The sequence below is a fragment of the Leptonychotes weddellii genome, chromosome 3, assembly GCF_054177405.1.
Source record: "Leptonychotes weddellii isolate Sample4059 chromosome 3, ASM5417740v2, whole genome shotgun sequence".
In the NCBI taxonomy this organism is placed as follows: Eukaryota; Metazoa; Chordata; class Mammalia; order Carnivora; family Phocidae; genus Leptonychotes; species Leptonychotes weddellii.
Window position 1 is genome coordinate 27446032 of NC_138371.1, and position 18100 is coordinate 27464131.

General features: G+C 40.1%; 1 protein-coding gene across 4 annotated transcripts in view; it reads right to left on the reverse strand.

Moving 5' to 3' along the window:
* The window catches only part of PARD3B (par-3 family cell polarity regulator beta), a 985082-nt gene that overhangs the window by 106645 nt on the left and 860337 nt on the right, over positions 1-18100 (reverse strand). The gene's annotated exons all lie outside the window — the stretch shown is intronic.

Sequence of the window (18100 nt, forward strand, 5' to 3'; positions counted from 1 at the left end):
GGACACAACTGTTACTTATTTTTTGTTGGTGATAAAGATTTCTGTCAAATGAAACATTTGGGAGATTCTTATAAATGCACTCAGGATCATTAAATCAAAAGCATTTTGAAGATTTGTGGAAACTATAGCCCAACAGCACTTATACTAATACTCTACAGATTTAATATTCTACAATGAACATACACTTATATAGTGTGCCCATATATACTAAAGGAGATTTAATAATAAACAGTGGCTTTTAATGGGGCTTAATGCCGTAGAATTCTTCAAGTGATATTTTAGTCCTGAATAGTTCTGAAAATTATCCAGTGTAAATATCCAGTGAAAATTATGATTAGGTAAATTTCCCTATCTTTCCCATGCTCCCAATTTCTTATAAAGGATACCTATTTTTTCAAAGGTACATTGACAAGTAAGGCTTTTTTCAGTTTAGTTCAGTGAAATTTGGGGACCCATATCTGACTACCCATAAACAACATTTGGGAATTCTTTCTAATTTCTTCCCAAATTCACCATCACTATGTCTGATGGTTTCCCCCATTGCAATTATTTTTGCAAGAAAATTTCCCCAAATAACAAGAGTATGCCTTTTCTCATACAGACATTTAATTTCTATCAGATTTAAGTTATCTTGTTGATCAAACAATGACTCTAAATTAAGAACCCTTTGCTTACCACAACTGCCTAAAAATTCCTATGTTAAGAGTAACAAGTTTAGAGAAAGGGTAAATAATATTAACAGACAAATACAATTTTCACATCCAGAATCTCCTCTATTTTGAGGCCTACTTTTGTTAATTATCTCTGACATACTACTTAATAGGTAAAGAATCAATGCTTAGACATCTTAAGAGAATATTTAATGTCACATAGCAAACTGGTGGCAGAATTTGGAAAAAAGAATGTGCTTATGCTAATGCATAACTTTGAAAAGTATGTACCTGTATACATTTCTAAGAGCTCAGAAAAAATTACTCCTTATGCCTGGATCCTGTGGAGAGGCTGAAACACTGGTCCAGAGAAGTTGATAAGCAAGTAAGGTCATAAAGACAATGATAAAACCACAGGCAATGATGTATTAGCTCAGCCTGTAATCCGGAATGTGGTCCTTGCCCCAGCCATCCCGAGGCTGCCTGTGGCATTTTGACCCAGATGCCACAATCTGACAATGTGACTTGGCCTACCTGGGCTCCTGATTTTGCCATGGCAACCTGAGTCTGACCTTTTGTCTTTCTCAACATGTTTTCTGCTTTTAGCATCTGTTCCCTTTAAGATTCTCGTCTTGGTATTTCCATCCCTTGGTTGGTGGAACTGACCTTCCGACTCCTATAGCTTGAAGATTTGTCCTGGAAATCTTAACCCTGGACTGGACCTTGACCCCAATGAATCAAACCTTAGTGGAAATAAAGGCCCCCTTCCCTTGGCACTTTTGATTGCATAATGGTAGGCATTTCCGCTCACACCACGAACCACATCTACCATTTACTGTTGAAAGTAATATCACTGATGCATGAAGGACAACTTTCTCCCCTGTGATTGATTGTTGTGACTGAGAATCTCACCAGATCAATGTCATCTCCTTTTTTGATAAAAGGCATTGCTCTACCTTTGCTCTTTATCACTTGAGACAACGCGAGGCCCCTCTCTAATCAGAACATTCTGCTTCTCTATCTCCCATTTCCAGCAAAAGTGGAAATTTCTTTGGAGTGACACTGTTATCCACAATTCAACAACACACAAGTTATTATTCACAGCTTCAACTCGTCATCAGAAGCCCGTAACACATAATTGCATTATTCTGATACAGTACAATGACCTTCTGGCTGTGTTCAAATTTCAGAAGCCAGTTTTGCCACTAATCACAAAATACCCATTTGAGTTATTCATATTTTGAATAGCATTCTAATATATTTCCAATGCAGTGCAGTGTTTTTGAGCCTTAAGTGGTTTACACAAATACTGGACACACTCAAAGTTATGTATAAGCATGTGATACACAAAGCCTTGAAATATTTTGCCAATTTTATTAACAACACAAAGTATGTGGGGGTCACAGAAGGAATTTATCAAGTGTTTCATATGGCAATTTTTGTTTCTTAAGAAAGATTTTAAAATGTGGTTGAAAAGTTCATGCTGGAGGGCTGAAAAAGTAGCCCTTCATTTCTACTCTACATCTTTGCAAAACAAGCATGCATAGATGCGAAGAAAAATACATTTGGACCAATTTGGAACTGTGAATCCATTATGTCTTCTGTTAAAGATGATAAATAAACCATGCTCTGTACTATAATTCAAGTAGTTACAGCTGTTCTTACATGGCTGAGGTATAGGGACATTGTACCATTTAACTGTATTTAACTGATGCACCAAATCTTTAAGCTTAGACAAAAATGAGGGCCTGGGGCAAACAGCAATTTACATAGTGATAGTGTTTCCATTGGCCCTTCCATATAATGAACATGTGGTGGGGAACATGAACTGAGTTGGTTTCCCTAAGTTGGTGTCAGTTCCCAAGTGTCTCTCATTGTCTGCTTCACATTGTGCTGAAGAGGATTCCAGTATTTTTTTTTTTTTTTATTTGACACAGAGAGAGAGACAGCGAGAGAGGAAACACAAGCAGGGGGAGTAGGAGAGGGAGAAGCAGGCCTCCCGCCGAGCAGGGAGCCCGATGTGGGGCTCTATCCCAGGACCCTAAGATCATGACCCGAGCTGAAGGCAGACGCCCAACCAACTGAGCCACCCAGGCGCCCCGAGGATTCCAGTATTTTAAGATATGCATGACTTATACAACCTGGCCCCTTATATGTGAACCAAACACTTCAGCTGGTGTTCAACCAATGGAATAGCTATCTGATGCAGTGCTAAAAGAAACTGTGTTGGATGGGTACAGTGAAAGATTATAGGTAGGGTCCAATAGAGCACTCTTCAAAAGTGTTTTTCAAGGTTAATTCTGACTATATACAACTTTCATCTCCTTTAATGGCTCTAGAAACTAACCTTGAGACATGATTCCACGTTAAACATTACAAGTTTTCTTGAACAGCTTTATGGTCCAAAAAAAAAATTAGCAAAACATTGATAAAAAGGTAAATGGAAGAAACCTATAAAACTTGTATTATTTTGACTCTTATTCACATTCTTGAGTTGGATGAAAATGACTTAAATAGAAATAAACTTTTGTTGCTTATACAGTACTTGAGCAAATTAATGATGCACACGCACACACACACACCCCTTCCCAAAGAAATTCTCACCAATAATTGCAGGACTTGCAAGATAAAATTATTACATTCTAGGCTTAAATCAAACACAGCCTGAGTTTTAGGAATACATATCTGACATTTAGATGTGGATTAAACTTTCAGGGTCAATTCTGGGAAAAATCAGCCTTTGTGGGCTGCAGGCCATAAAACCTTGGGACTTCCATAGGCCCCTGTGAAATTCGTTCCTCCTCAGAGGAAACAACATAGAAGGTCTGTCTTCTCCCAGGGGATCGTGGAATGCCATCAAAGGCCACTGATTCCTGACAGCTGGACATCTTGACCTTTCCTTTCAGACAATAAGGAAATAAAGCCTAATTGACTACAGAATTTTAGAGATTCTAAATGATTTAGTGCATGGATGGTAGTTGTTTTGTTTTTGTTTTTTGGGTTTTTTTAGAGGATAATATCAGTCAGGAAAGGCTATTGTATGCTGTGGTAACCAAATGTCAGTAGATTAAAACAGTAATTACTTACTCACATTACAAGACTTTTTTTTCCCCTTCCAAGAGAAGGGGTTGAGAAAATAATTAAGGTGACAAAGAGAAAAAAATATTTTTAAAAAACCCATTTTTCAAATGAAAGCAGCTGAAGATTATGATTAGGAGCTCATACTAAATGTCAGGAGACAAAACCTTCTAAATGTATGCGATACGTAAGCTAGTCCTTCCCTTCATACGCAGTAAAGGCATATAGAATAAGTTGTCCAAACAGCCACCATGAACGCATGGGTCACATACGGATGTGACTGTGGGGCAGATCCTAATTATCACATATATGGTGCTAACTCATAAGAGCTCATAAACACAGAATTCGATATGCAGTATTCTGATATGATTAGCATAAAAGCAATTAAGTCCAAGAACTTATTGAGAACATGTTTTGATATTACCTTAATTCCTTTCGTTCCTTTTACACCTATAAGCATGAATGCTGAGCTCTTCGGCAGTTTTAAATAGGGTTATAATAATTACCCAATCCAAATAGCTTCTCAGTTTCAAAGAGCCACATGAAAAGTTAACATATACTTAGGTCCCAGAGGGTGTCAGATCCAAGAATATCCCACAGCTCTCATTTACCTGGGTGTAAAGTGAGCTCTCGTGACCCTCTAACCTCATGTTGACCTCCTGACATGAGGGATTTATGGGATAGAGACAATGTATATTGTTATCTCCTATGGACTGTTCCAGTTGTTTTTAAAAGATGTTCAGATTCTTCCAAATCTTTTTTAGGAGCATGGTGATTTTCTTTTCAGCATGGAATAGAAAGTAATAAATTGGTACCAAACTTAGATCAACTATTTTTATAAAAGTTTTCCAATAATCCTCTGAATGTTTTCAGATGTGTACATTTATTTCAACTTATATTTATTTATCTTAAATATTGCCGTGTCCCTGGCCCTGGTGATGTAATGGTGATTAAGACCCAGACCCGACCCTCAGGGATTTCATAGTCTTGTTGGGGGAGATGGAGATATAAGTAAATAATTACAGTGCAATGTGGCAATTATTCTGAGGAAGTATCATGAAGGCTAATGAAGTCCTGCAGTAGCTCAGAGGAGAGGTGATTAGCTCTGCTTGTGGAGGCCAGGAAAGGCCTGAAGGAGAAAAAGAGAGCAAGGATAAGGAGTGGGGGACTGGGTATGCCAGTGGAAGGCAACTCGGGTCCCAAGGGATGGCAACACGAAAGGGCACATGGTCAGGTACAGCAGAAGTGTAGAAGATGGGGGGAGAAATTCTGGGAAACGGAGCTGGTAGGACTTGAACAGCTCCACCTGCCAATCTTTCCAGAAGGGACAATGATGGGGAATCACTGGAGGATTTCAAATAGGGTAGGAGTCACCATCAGAGTTATTCTCTCTATCAGGATAACCCTGGGAGAATCTTACTGTCTCTGACCCCACATCTCATCACTGTGAAAGGAACCAGCTGACCTCGGTGGGTATTTCTTTCACTTATATTCTATCACTTCTTGGGTGTGTATAGAGTTGAAGCTACATGGTTGACCAAACCATTGGCAAAAGTCATCTTCTATGTCTATTTCCCTGATTGTTGGGTACTGTGCCTGGAGGGCCACTTTTTTCAAGGCAATGGGACTTTGTGCCTTTCTTCCAACTTGAAAACCGAACATTCCCAAACCAGAGAGCTCTTGTTTAACCAGGAACATTAGCCGGTGATGAAGCATGACGCATTGTTAATATAGTGATAAATTTCCCATTAGGAACAGGGCACTGGCTGCCAAATCAGAGGGCAAAAAGTTAAAAAAACAAAACAAAGCCAATGAAACCAACCCATTATGGGTTGACAAAGACTTTTATTTTCACTGGCACTTTAAGGGAAAGTAGTCACAGAATCTTAATTAATAAATAGCTATTGCTCCATTCAGGCGAGGTAATGGTAGTGCCTGAGTGTCTGCCATGGAGCAATCTGTAGCTGTCTTCTTGATCTGAAAAGTGAATGAGTCGTCGACTATCAAAGAAGAGGGGAAATTAGGCACTATGCTACTGACAATTGAACTCTATAAATAACCCACAGTGAAAATGAATAAAAAACATGCCTTCCGCCAGCTTTCAGTAGCCTCTCGACAGTGTGACAGTTGCTAGTTTTTTCAATAAACATGATGTCAATTACGCCTTTTATCCATCATGGCAAAGTCACGTGTGGGGAATAATCGAGTATCTTCCCCCCCCCCCCCGGCACTTCATATAACAATGCTTTCCTGTTTTATTCATAACATACTGAGGCAAAGCAGCTGTCTGATCTGTAACCTATATGTTGTATTGACTCTATTCCTTCTTACGTCTTCCCTAGTTCCAAAAGCTTTACTGGCAACAGTATTTTAGTCAGCTCTCAGTTATCTGCAGAAATAGGTTTGGAAGGACATGAAAAATAGGCACTACAGATGACTTCGAAAATTCTCATTTAAACCAACAACTTTAGTTTCTTTCCCAGTGAATGTTTTCCCAGAGCTGTAAACAATCCCCCAATTAATTGACTTAAGTTGCACATTCGATTCCATGCCCAGCCCCTCATTTGGTTAAGGTACTAATGAGCAGAAAGAAGGCCAAAAGGCAGGCAGGACTTAGAAAAACAGAAGCGCTACAACGACTCAAATGGGGGAAAACAGAATTTGGATGGTTGAGACTTAACGACCCAGGAAACATTCCCCCAAAGGATTTACTGTGTTCTTAGAGAAATGTAACTTTTCAGATTAAAAAGTAACAGGTATTGGTTTTCCAAGTGAATAAACTGAAAGCAAAATGCTATGTGGGGCACAGTTAGAGAGTTAATGAGTATTCACATATCCAGCTAAAAGATGCTTGTGGGTGACTGTATGTTTTTCCTGAATTATGCTATTTGTCATGAACTTTATTACTATTCATTCCACTAACAACAATTTTTTTTCTCCCTCTTTGCAGATGTATTGAGTATAGTCATTCAGATGTCATCAATTCATCATTTGTTAAAGGAAGAAATGTAAGGGAAGCTGAAGAACTTGTTGAATGGCATTGCGTTATTTTGCGCATTCTACATTAAGATGAAAGAAGGAGGTATCACGTTTTCTTTGAGATAGTTCCTACTCAACAACAAAATCATCTTTTATCCAAGTGTAAACAAGCCCACTAGCTAGAAGCTTTTTTTTCCTCCCAAGTTCTGCATAAAATATAAGCCAGAAGGCTTAAATTGAATCACTATATTATTTCTTTATTACTTACCTTGACTTTTTTTTAACTGAATGTTCCTGTATATCTAAGAGAGCTTCTAAATTTATAAACTACAAAAAGAAGGGGAATTATCTCCTCTTCTTCAAAGAAGCTTTTTAATACTATATCCAAAATATCTGGGGAATTGGAGGGAGAAAAAGGAGAGTGGGGAGGGGGAGGGGGCAAAGAAAAGAGCTAATGGTCAAAATGCATCCTTATAATAAAATGAGCTTCTTAATGGATGCTCACTACAGGAATAACATTAATTCAGTATTAGGACTTTCACTGGAAAAATATGAATGTAATTTATCTTTTTAACTGTCAGCTGCATTTCTAAAGCTCCGAAGTCTGTAGCTTCCAGGGGCCTTTTGTCTTTCTGCCATGGCAGGAATATCTTGGACAGCTGTAAGAGCTTTCTAAGCCATCTTTCTCAAAATCCATTAGCTAATTCAAGGAACCTAATTAGAGCTGCCATTTTGATGGAGCATACTGAATGCTTAGTACAAACTAGTAACACCATCAATGTTTATTAGAAATCACAAAACCCAAAGTGCTCCATTCCCTATGAATATTAATGGGAATAGAGCAAACAAAATATTTATTAAAACATATGCTTAATACCATCACAGTTTACAGAGAGATATGGAGAGAGAGAGAGGCGCACGCTTGAATTTGAAGGCGTGTGCCCATGAACACACAATAAACCAAGATTTATATTTAAGCAGCATGTAATCATTATTTGTATGCCCCTCCCACTTATGTCCCTTGGGTTTGCACCCTGGAATTCAGCAGCTCACAGCTGGGAAGACAGATGTAAGTCCAGAGAAGTCTGAAGAAGGGGGTGGAGGGAACCTCTTTTTTTTTTAAACAGCTGCTGAGTGCCACAAATTCTTGTCAGTGGGGAAATAAGCCTTGCTTCTCTATAAAATCAGCAGCATGATGACATCAGTACTTTCTACCCTCATCTAAATGAGGGTATCACCAAGTCAATCCAGCTGGCTATGATCCCATGTACCCACCCTGGGAGAGTTTCTGCCAGGGCATGGCTCTGAATTAAGTGGTGCCTACGGCTTGATGTAATCCTGCTGTTACACAGATCGGGCCCCCACTGCCCGTGTCAGCACAGGTATAGACATTCGCACTCCTGCAGGGACCCAGAAGACTCTATTCCTCATTCTTGTCTCTCAATAGCAACAAAACCCCTTACAAAGTGTTACTGTCCAGGAGCCCCTACTCGCCCCTCAAGCTGTTGCCTTCTGTCTCTCTCTTTCCCTCTTTTCACTAGACTTTTGAAAAGAATGGTCTGTGGCCTCCTTTTGTTATCTCCATCCTCTCCTTTGGGTTGATGACAATCTGGTGTGCACTTTCACCACTGCCGAAACTGCTCTCTGGAGGCTGCGCAAGACCCCAGCCTCCCTGCGGGACTGGACGTTGGGCAGCAAGTCTCTTGCAATTCTCTCTTTGTTTCCTTCTTACTTCTTCAATCTCGTCGGTTTCTTTCAATATCCCTCTAAACACCAGCCTTCTCTAAGATTCTCTAACCCCTTCTTACCCAAATTTTTGCCCCTGGGGATACTGTTGACTCCTTGCGCTGTGATTCTTATATTCCTTCTCATGTTCACTCATTTACTGAGCCATCAATTCCACAGATGATCACTGGAGTGCCTCACTTGGGACAAGTCCTCAACACAGCCTTCCTACATGAAGATATGCATCCCTAGCTGTGATACTTCAAGGGAACTCCAAAGACCATGCTCAGTCCTTGCTCCACATATGCACCTGAAATGTACCAACATCTTAACACTCGACTGCTCCAGAAACAATCTCTTTACCTCTCCCCTAAAATCCACTTTCCCTCCTATCGTCCTGGCTTTTTAGTTCCTTCTTCATGCTCATCAGGCTTGAAACAGTGATTAGCATTCAGAGGACAGGCTACCTTGGGGAAGTTATATAACTTCTCTATCTGTGAAATGGGGATAACGATAGTAAGACCTTAGAGAGATTGCATTTAAAGTAGTCAGAATGATGCCTGGCACTTGAGAAGGACTCAATGAGCAAGCTACCGTTGGTATCAATATTTTTTATATTATTGTTAGCTTCTTTTCTCTCATGTATACTACATCCGATCGGTTGTAATCAGTTGCCTCTACTAATATGCGCCCCCTCCCCAAGCATTCCTTCTTATAAGCTTAGTTCATACACTCATTGTTTGGACCATGATAACAGCTTGGCAACTATTTTCTCGGCTGGGACTCTGTTCTAATCAGCTGCCAGGTTAGCCCTCCTAAGGCACAGCCCTGCTCGAGTCATTCTCTTGCTTTAAGAACCTCTCTGCTCTCTTCCCATTGCCTTACATCTCCAAGCCAGCCTTCCTCCCCTCTGGCCCCACTTGCAGTCTGGTTTTTAGGGAAACTTTTATTCTTCCCTAAACTCACCCTCAGCTTTTACCCACACCCCTTCCTCCATGCCTTTGTCCATACTACCTTTTCCACCTGTAATTATGTCTCCTCCTTCTTAAACAATATAATTAAGATGATAGCAGTCTTTACTTTAAAAACATCCACTATCTTGTCATTATGTGTGGATTCAGTCTCAAGCCACTCCCCAAGGTCCACGTGGTCGCTCTTCATTGAACTGGACCCTGTCTCCCTCTGAGCTTCATCTGTCATTGACCATACCCTACTGTGCTCAGCAGCTTCCTTCTTATTTCCCCTATCCCTTGGACAGCCCAAGCTTGTCACAGCTCTTCTGCCTCAAGTGTTTCAGGGCACGGTCTCCTTTGCCAGGGGCGGCTTCTCTGGTCACCTAGTCTGAAGACCCTTCAAGTCACTCCCTACCCAGTCAGCTTGTCTGTTTCCTTGTAGCACTGATCACTCTCTGAACAGATCTTCGCTATTTATTTGTTCCTTTATCTCTGTCTGCCTACCTCTAGAAGAATATAAGGTGTGAGAGTGGGGGCTTTATATAACATGTTCACAGGTGTTTCTCCCATGTCAGTGCTTGGCAGAGCAACTAAAGGAATGAATCTCTACCTGGGAAATCCTTCAAGATTCTTACATTCACTCAGCAAATACTTACTGAGCACCTCCTATTCACTAACGATGCTTCTAGACCCTAGGAATATGGAGGGGAGGAGCACAAGATGCATAACCTCAGGGCCTTATATTCTAGTAGGGGAGACAATACACAAACCAATGGGAAAAGATATCAAGCAGTGGTAAGTGCCACCCAGATTCTTAAGATACAATATGGTGACAAGATAGCCACTGGGTGGCTACTTTAGATTGAGTTGTCAAGAAAAGCCTCTCTCTTTGAAGCAAAGGTATGAATTATAAGTAGAAACCATCCAGAAGCATCTCAGTAAAGAGCATTCTAGAGAGAGAAAATAGCTAAAGCCCAAGCCCTCAATTAGGAGGGAATGACTTTGATGAGCTAAAGGAACAGAAAGAAAGTACGTATGGCTGGAGCTAAATTCTCAAGGGATAAAGTTGTAAGTGACAAGGTCAAAGAGATTGGCAAGGCTGAAATCATACATGCTTTGCAGGATCTGGGCAGATCTTTGGATTTGACTTCGGGTGAAATGAGATGATATTAGAAGATTTTGAACCAGGAAGGAACATATCTAATTTAAATATTTAGCAGACAACTCTGGCTGTTCCGTAGGAGACAGAAGAGAGGTGGTTGCAGAAATACAAGTGAGGAATGATGGGAGACTGGCCTAGGTGGTGGTCGTGGAGGTGGAGAGAAACAGATGAATTCAGAAGCATTTTGTCCCAAGCATAGGCTATTCTATGGACCTTTCCTGGCAGAAGATAGTCTTTCCTGCCTTGGGAGTCCCCATGGTACTTTGTACCTTTATCATGGCCCTTACCTTCCTCTTCATGGCATTATGATCATTCATATGTTTTATTTAGTTTAAATTTTTTGTTTAATCCCCAACCACTCGTGGCTAAGCAATGATCCTTCTTGTGCCTTCTGTAGAACTTGGTACATTGCCCTCACCTGGAATGTAGTCAACAAACAAATTTTTTTGTGGGAGTTGAAAACAAAAAAGTGATTTGACAAAGTGAGCCAGGAGAAGTGGTAAGGAAAAGGGAGAAACCATGGTGCCATTTCAGGGTGGGGGAGGGTATAGGCCTGGGGGCGGGGAGTGTGTCCAGGAGAGGTTGCAGGGCTGCGACCACTCAGCAGCACCTCAGCGGCTGCCTGGAGCCTCCTTCCCAGGCTCATAAGCTGAATACAAGTCCATCCCTCATGGTTTTGTGCAAGCTACTCTGCCATTTCTAGGCATTGCACAGATAGCTCACTATTTAAAGAAATGACAAATTTTTGAAGTTCTGTCCATTGCATCATATTTTCATGGCTTCCTATTTTCAGCCAGCAATTGCTGTAACATCTTGGTGCCATCCACTCCCATAAGAACTGCCTAGGCAAGTGGCAATGCACTTGGCTTATTAATGCTCATGGAATATATCTGTGCTGAAACGGGGCTATTGGAAACCTTTTCCATGCTATTTCATACTAAATATGGCATGCACATTTCTAGGTGAAACTGTCCAAAAGCGGAGAATGTCCAAACTCAGACCTTTTAAAAAGGTAGGCTAGCACCATTTGCTGACCTTTAACTTTGAATTAAATTCAGTTCCTCATTCTCATTAAAACCTAATTGCCAAGTGGCACTCTGATTAATAAAGTTTTCTAATAAGCCTATCACTTGCTAGTACTCTGCCAAAGTAGCTGAAATCTTGAGCAGGGCTAAAGGGAGAACTGCCAAGTGGAAATATTACATTCTATATCCAGTAAAGTCAAAAGCATTCTTCTTGTTGTTAAGTCAAGTCCAGCTCCGGGGAAAAGAGAATGGACTATGATGTTATGAATGGGATACAGTCACTTCCCAGGAAGTCAGTCCAGCAGAAAACTTAGCTCTCAACCTGATGCTCCAGGTTAATTTAGAATCCAACAACCCCCATTTTGAAGTCCGCCAATTCATATTTTCAGGAGAAACTGGTTGGATCTAGCAAACGGATTTAGGGACTCGGGAAGAAGGACATGGAGGTAGGTTTTCTCAGGGTAACTGGGAAGCCCTTAGCACTTACCCATTGCCTTTAGGCTGATGCCAGAACTTCAACCCTAGTTCAACTCAAGGCTTTGATCTCCCTTAAAACATGGGTGGTATGGATGTCTGTCTCTGTAAGTGAGTTAATGCTCTGTGGACAAGTTTCAATGCCAGGAGGGAAAATGGCAGAACGTAAGGGCCTTGGAGACCTGGTACGTGATTGGGTGAGGTGGACTGGGGCTTTCCAAACAACACCCCTCTGAGTCCAGCCCTGAGTTGGGATATTTCTGGTCCCGAAGACCGGTTACTGATGGCCAAAAGGAATTATTGAGTGTCTACTGGATACAGAGTGCTGGCCTTTGCACCAGGGTTCAAGAACAAAATTAGGAAACCTCCCTCAGAGAAACCAGAAAGCCTCTCCCTTTCCATCTGTTTTACGAACACTCACCTCCTTGCAAACACACTCATAGTTCAACAACGGTAATTCAGGCAGATGGATATTGGTTCCCACACTGGAGGGCTCTATACTGAAATCTTAGGGACCATAAAAATTGAATTCCTTCCTTCTGACCTCCCTAGACACAGGAACAAGAAAGAGAGGCCAACATCATGTGCTTTTAAAGTGTTTTTTACTGAGCAAGAGCCTGACAACAAGGAAGATGTCTGTTTACTTCTAGAATGCTTTTCAGCTGTAGCCATTTTATTGCTTTTGTTAAAACCAATGCCTCCAATTTTTCCACTTGAGATGTTTAGACATATTCCACGACTGCACACTTCAGGGCAGCTGAACATTAAAAGAGGATTCATACAGTTGAGGTATGACTCAAATTTTGTGGGAGACGGCAGCTAGCATGGCAAAGGGAGTGAACCTATAAAAAATTCAGGAGTAACGTTTCCATACACATCCTCCACTCTGTACCAAAGAGAATATTCAGAGTCGCTGGAAAAATACATAAGCCAGACTCCGTGCCGGTGTGCTGATTCGCTCATAAAATAGTTTAGATAACTAATCACGTAATAACCTGAAGCATATTCCTTGTTGTTTTAAAGGGGCACATGCAGTGAAAGCGCAAAAGGGAACATTTACAGAGTTCAGAACTAAGTCCTCCCACAGGACTTCACGTTGAGGCTTGACACCCTGCAATTTGACCAACAAAGGCCAGACATATAGTTACTGAATTTTGTTTGAAGTGCATCTTCACGTGGCACCAACTTGGAATCCACCCACAAATAAACAGAAATGGGGAAACATGGTGGCCCCGGGACAAGCAACAGATGTTTTCATGATGCCACCAGAACACACACGGCAAAAGGTTAATATGTTCGAGAGAAAAAATGTTAATGCTGGAACCACAAAATAACATGAGACAAATGGCACGATTAGGAGATGAACTTCACAGCTAATAAATTTGATAAATGATTCCTTGGTTTTACAGGGAGATAAAAATGGTTCACGTGGGACCTAAAACCAAAACTTTACTTTCAAAGTCTTGTGCATACTGTAACTCTAATAAGACGATAATACAAAATTTGGTCATGCTAAATGAAAAAAAAAAAAAAAAAAAAGGACCACAAGGTAGATGGTCCAGCGCTGGAATCACTATGCAATGCATATAAAACATTTTCAAAGAGGTCCAATAGACGTAGCATCAGAACTCTCCATTCCACATTCATCCTGCTGGGGTTTGGTGCTTGGAAAAGTCACAGGCGACTCAGAAATGCACGCATTAAGGACCGTGATTGAAAACAAATGGAGTGAGAAGCCTACTTAACATGGTTTTCCGCTAGTGATTCTTTTAAGGGAAAAAAACTAAAAAGGAAACGTCACCATTCTACCTAATGCATTTGTTAGAAAAATGTTAAATTAAGTCATTTGCAGTCAAAATGAACAAATTGGAGGTCTGCCTAGGTGCACCGTGGCTCACCCTACACACGTTCCCACAACGTGTGGTCTGGCTAAGGAGATAGCTAATTGACTATTGTTCCTTCCATTGCTTGTCCATTAGGATAAATCCAGCTTGTGGACACTGAACCTTGCAAAGACAAAGAGCTGAATTAATTTCGTACTTCTACAGCGCTTAATAAATCTGACACTGTCTGGTGGTTTTCTTCATTTTCGACCACCTGACAGCTACTGTGATCTCAAGTTTCAGAGAATCTATTTTTGGGTGTAAAATTAACAGCAATAAAACAAGCTAAATGGAATATGACCAAATCACAGAGTTCGTCCTATCATGGAATTTCAAAAAGAGTCTTGGAAGCATGTTGGAGAGGATTCGTATTCTGTGCATAAATTCAAAAGGCTGCTCAGAATCAGAGGCATTCATTTAATATCAAAACAAATATAATGCCACTTCATTTGCAGAAGCAAGCAGCATTCCTATCACCAAGGAGCAGCCCTGTATGGTTGAGCCTCCTCACAGTAAATGCTCAGGACCTTTTCTTTCTTAGGCTGACATTTGTACTGAATCAAGTAAGTTCTTCATAATTTTTCTTTTCTAATGGATTTCCCCCCCTATATCTGTTTGCTTGGCGGGGGGGGGGGGGGAAGAAAAGCAGAGGGCAGCAAAACCAGCCTTAAGTGCTTGGCAAATGATCTTCCTGAATCTGGACCTCATAAATCCTATAAAATGTTATATTTCAACAATAGGCTGCAAAAGCTTTTCTCTCTGCAATGATGAAGCCTAGCTTCAAAATTTATAGTTTCATCTCAGAAATGGACTATAAAAAGAGACTGACCTAGCTGTCTATCAACTAAGCCTGACAATAGCAAATAAGGTGTGAGCTTTCAATGTCAAATATACATTTAATATTAAAATTCTCAGATTAAACATTGCAAAGGGGTTTCCTCTGCAACACGTGCTGATGGCAGTGGTGATAGATGGAATCTGGGTTGTCATAGCAATGTCCAGACCCTGAGGTGACATTTCTTTCACTAGCTACTGTGAGGGTCTTATTTTTCTAATACTGCCTATTCAGAGGGATGCTATTCTATTAGGGGTAAGGGTTAGTCGATTAAAACCAGATCCAAACAGATGTGGCTTAGTTCTGTGCTTAAAAGACCCAGGTGTGTAATCATGCATTTTTGTCAAGAGCGGTATAAAAACGTGCATCCAAATACATCTTGATAAATCCAAATAGATTTTTTTGAGGGAAGAAACGGAGGTTGATTCCAATAACTGTTCCTCCTGGTATTGGAACAAGGCTGAGACAGAATGAAAACTTTTAATGGTAATTTGGAACAGACCTGAGCTTCCATAAAAATGCTTTACCTCAGTAGGAAGCTAAGAAGTTCAAAGTGAAATGATAAGGTGCTGTTTTTCACCCAATTAGCAAAGATTTACAGGGGGAAAAAGAGACACTATTCCATGTTGTCAGGTATGGGGTGCAATGAACTGTCTCTTATGTTGCTGGTGGAAGCATTGCTTCAATTTTCCTGGAAAATTGTTGGCACTACGTTGTAAGCCCTTGATGCAGTTCCCTGTTAGGAATCTTAAAGAAATAATCCAAGCTGTGTAGGAAGATGTATGTACAGAAGTGCTTATCAGGGAGTAATTTATAACACTGAAAACTTTGAAATGCCCTAACTGTCTAGCATTAAGGAAAAGGTTACATAAATTAAGGTACAGTTATGCAGCGGTATTTTACGTAACCAGTAAGAGGGATGGTTTTGGAAAGATTAACTGGCACAAGAAAAGAGCACAGTACAATGACAAAAAGGCAAGAAACCAAAATTTATATATGCCTGTAAATATTACATATGTATATAAATGTGGCAGCACTAGGCATAAACACAAATTACCTATTTTATATACAGTGATATACTCAGAGACAAGACCGGAAATAGGCCTCTAAAATGTTAAGGATGGTCAAGTCTAGATTGTGGGATAATGGGTGATTTGATTTTTGTTTTCTGCTTTAACTTTTTGGTTACTAAATCTAATGAAAAATACTTGTTATAGAAAATTTAGAAAATAACAGTGTATCTTTAACAAAAATATAAAAGGAAGGTTTATAACACTGGAGCCAGAACTGAACTGATCATCCTGGGGTCGAAATTTGGTATGTACTAAGGGGGTAGTTGGGGAAGGAGTTTTTCTTCTATCAGATTTAGTTTCCTCCTCTTCTTTACTAGGAAGAAAGATAGTGGTGATAACACAGTGGGATTGTGAAAGTGCTTTTGTACTCCATAAAGAAAGCTACAAATACTAGTTACTTTAAATTTCACATAGTGAGGAAGAGAGAGAAAGCATTTCACCAGGGACTATGTGAGGTTGTGGATTAGGTTTACAGAAATATAAATTTGGTAGTGGAGGGGTCATTTAAATTTAACAAAGGGAAAAATAGTTCCCCACTCATAAGGTGTCAGACTGAATCGCAAATTTAAAACTATATACTCAAAATGGCACGTTGGGAAATGTATAGGAAAGAAGCATTTCAGTGAGCGCATGCCGCCTTCCTGCTGAATGTTATTCCAGCTCTCACTAACGGTGTAAGATACCATCAGCAATAATGAGGGAAACATGCCCTACTGGCGGGCGGCAGAGAACCAGTAGCGTATAAACAATCTGGTATTGTAAAACCCTCTAATGGAGCTTAATAAGAGAGCGAACATTTAGACACAACAGGGCTGAGACAGGATGTGACAGTTACCATAACACAGAATCTCATTACTTTGTTTGTCATCTGACTCATAAATAGAATTTTAAGTTTGTTTGTATTTTTCATAAGTGATTCATGAAAAATTAACCTGAGATTTGAAAGGCAGAATATTGTAGTGTGTAATATGATAAATTTATGAAAGATGTCCTCTTTTTATTAATAGAATGGAGAGTTTTTTAGAGGTTGAAAATTTCCATGGGAGTGGATTATAATGGGAGACTATGGGGGGATTATATAGTGGGAAAACTATCATGGGAGACTTCCTAGCCCAGAACTCTCTTTTTTTCATAAGCTTCTCAAGGCGTAACTGGCATTTGTAAAAAATGCCAAGCTTCTGGCTCTGATGGGTCACTTCAACTCTCATTTTTGGTCATTCTCTTTCTTTTTAAAACTTGTTGGTCATTGGTTGCCATTTCCTCAACTCCAAGGAACTGTCCATTTCTCTATTCATTTCTGTCCCTTTCTTTTCCCTCTATTCAACTTCTCATACTCTCACTCGTCTCCCTTCCCCCTTCTGGGCATCACAGAATCCTAGGACTGGAAGGGATGTCTAGAGCTCATCCTTCCCTCCATTTATGTGGCTACACTATATGTTTGAGGACTATCCAAGGTTTCAAATGGTGTTCCACAGAACCTGAGAACTATGGGGCCACTTTTCAGCATCTTGTTTTGCCCCACTTGGCTTCTGCTTCTGGGAATTTTAAGCAGCGAGTAAGTTTTAAGAATAGAGAATTATTATTCCTTGGGAATGTAATAGGTGAGGTCTTGAGAGAGACAAACACATAGAAATCAACGTAATTTGTCTAGCCTCCCTTTTATGATACAGATTATATCATATATTATATGTCATCGCACTCTATATGACACAAAATATTTATTATAAAACTCAGTATGATGGCCCCTATGTACTCCAAAATCAAAACTTCATTGTTTTAACAATGGACAAAATTTATCCTATATTATTTTACTGATTCTTTATAAAGTTAACATCTTGGCTCTATTAAGAAAATGAGGACAAATTTGAAAGGCACTAAAGAGAAAGTGTGTGTGTGTGTGTGTGTGTGTGTGTGTGTGTGTGTGAGATGTGTGTGTGTAAATCCAGAGAAGGTTTGGTTTTTCTTCTGACCTTTCCATGACTTCATGAGTTGAGTTGACAACTCAAATTATACAGTTTACGTATCCTATGTTACCTTCAGAGAATAACAATATGCATTAATCTATTTACACCTTTCAAAAACCAGCACAAGAGAAAGAAATCTAATTCCAAGACTCTAAAAGCATTGCTGGCTAGAGGGAAGCCCAGCTAAACAAAAGAGCCCTCAGACACACTGAATGCTGACAGAGACCAACCTTGCTCTTTTTTGTTCCAAGTAAGCTGAGTGACGATTCCCTCTTCTCTACAACTGTGTATCACTGGGT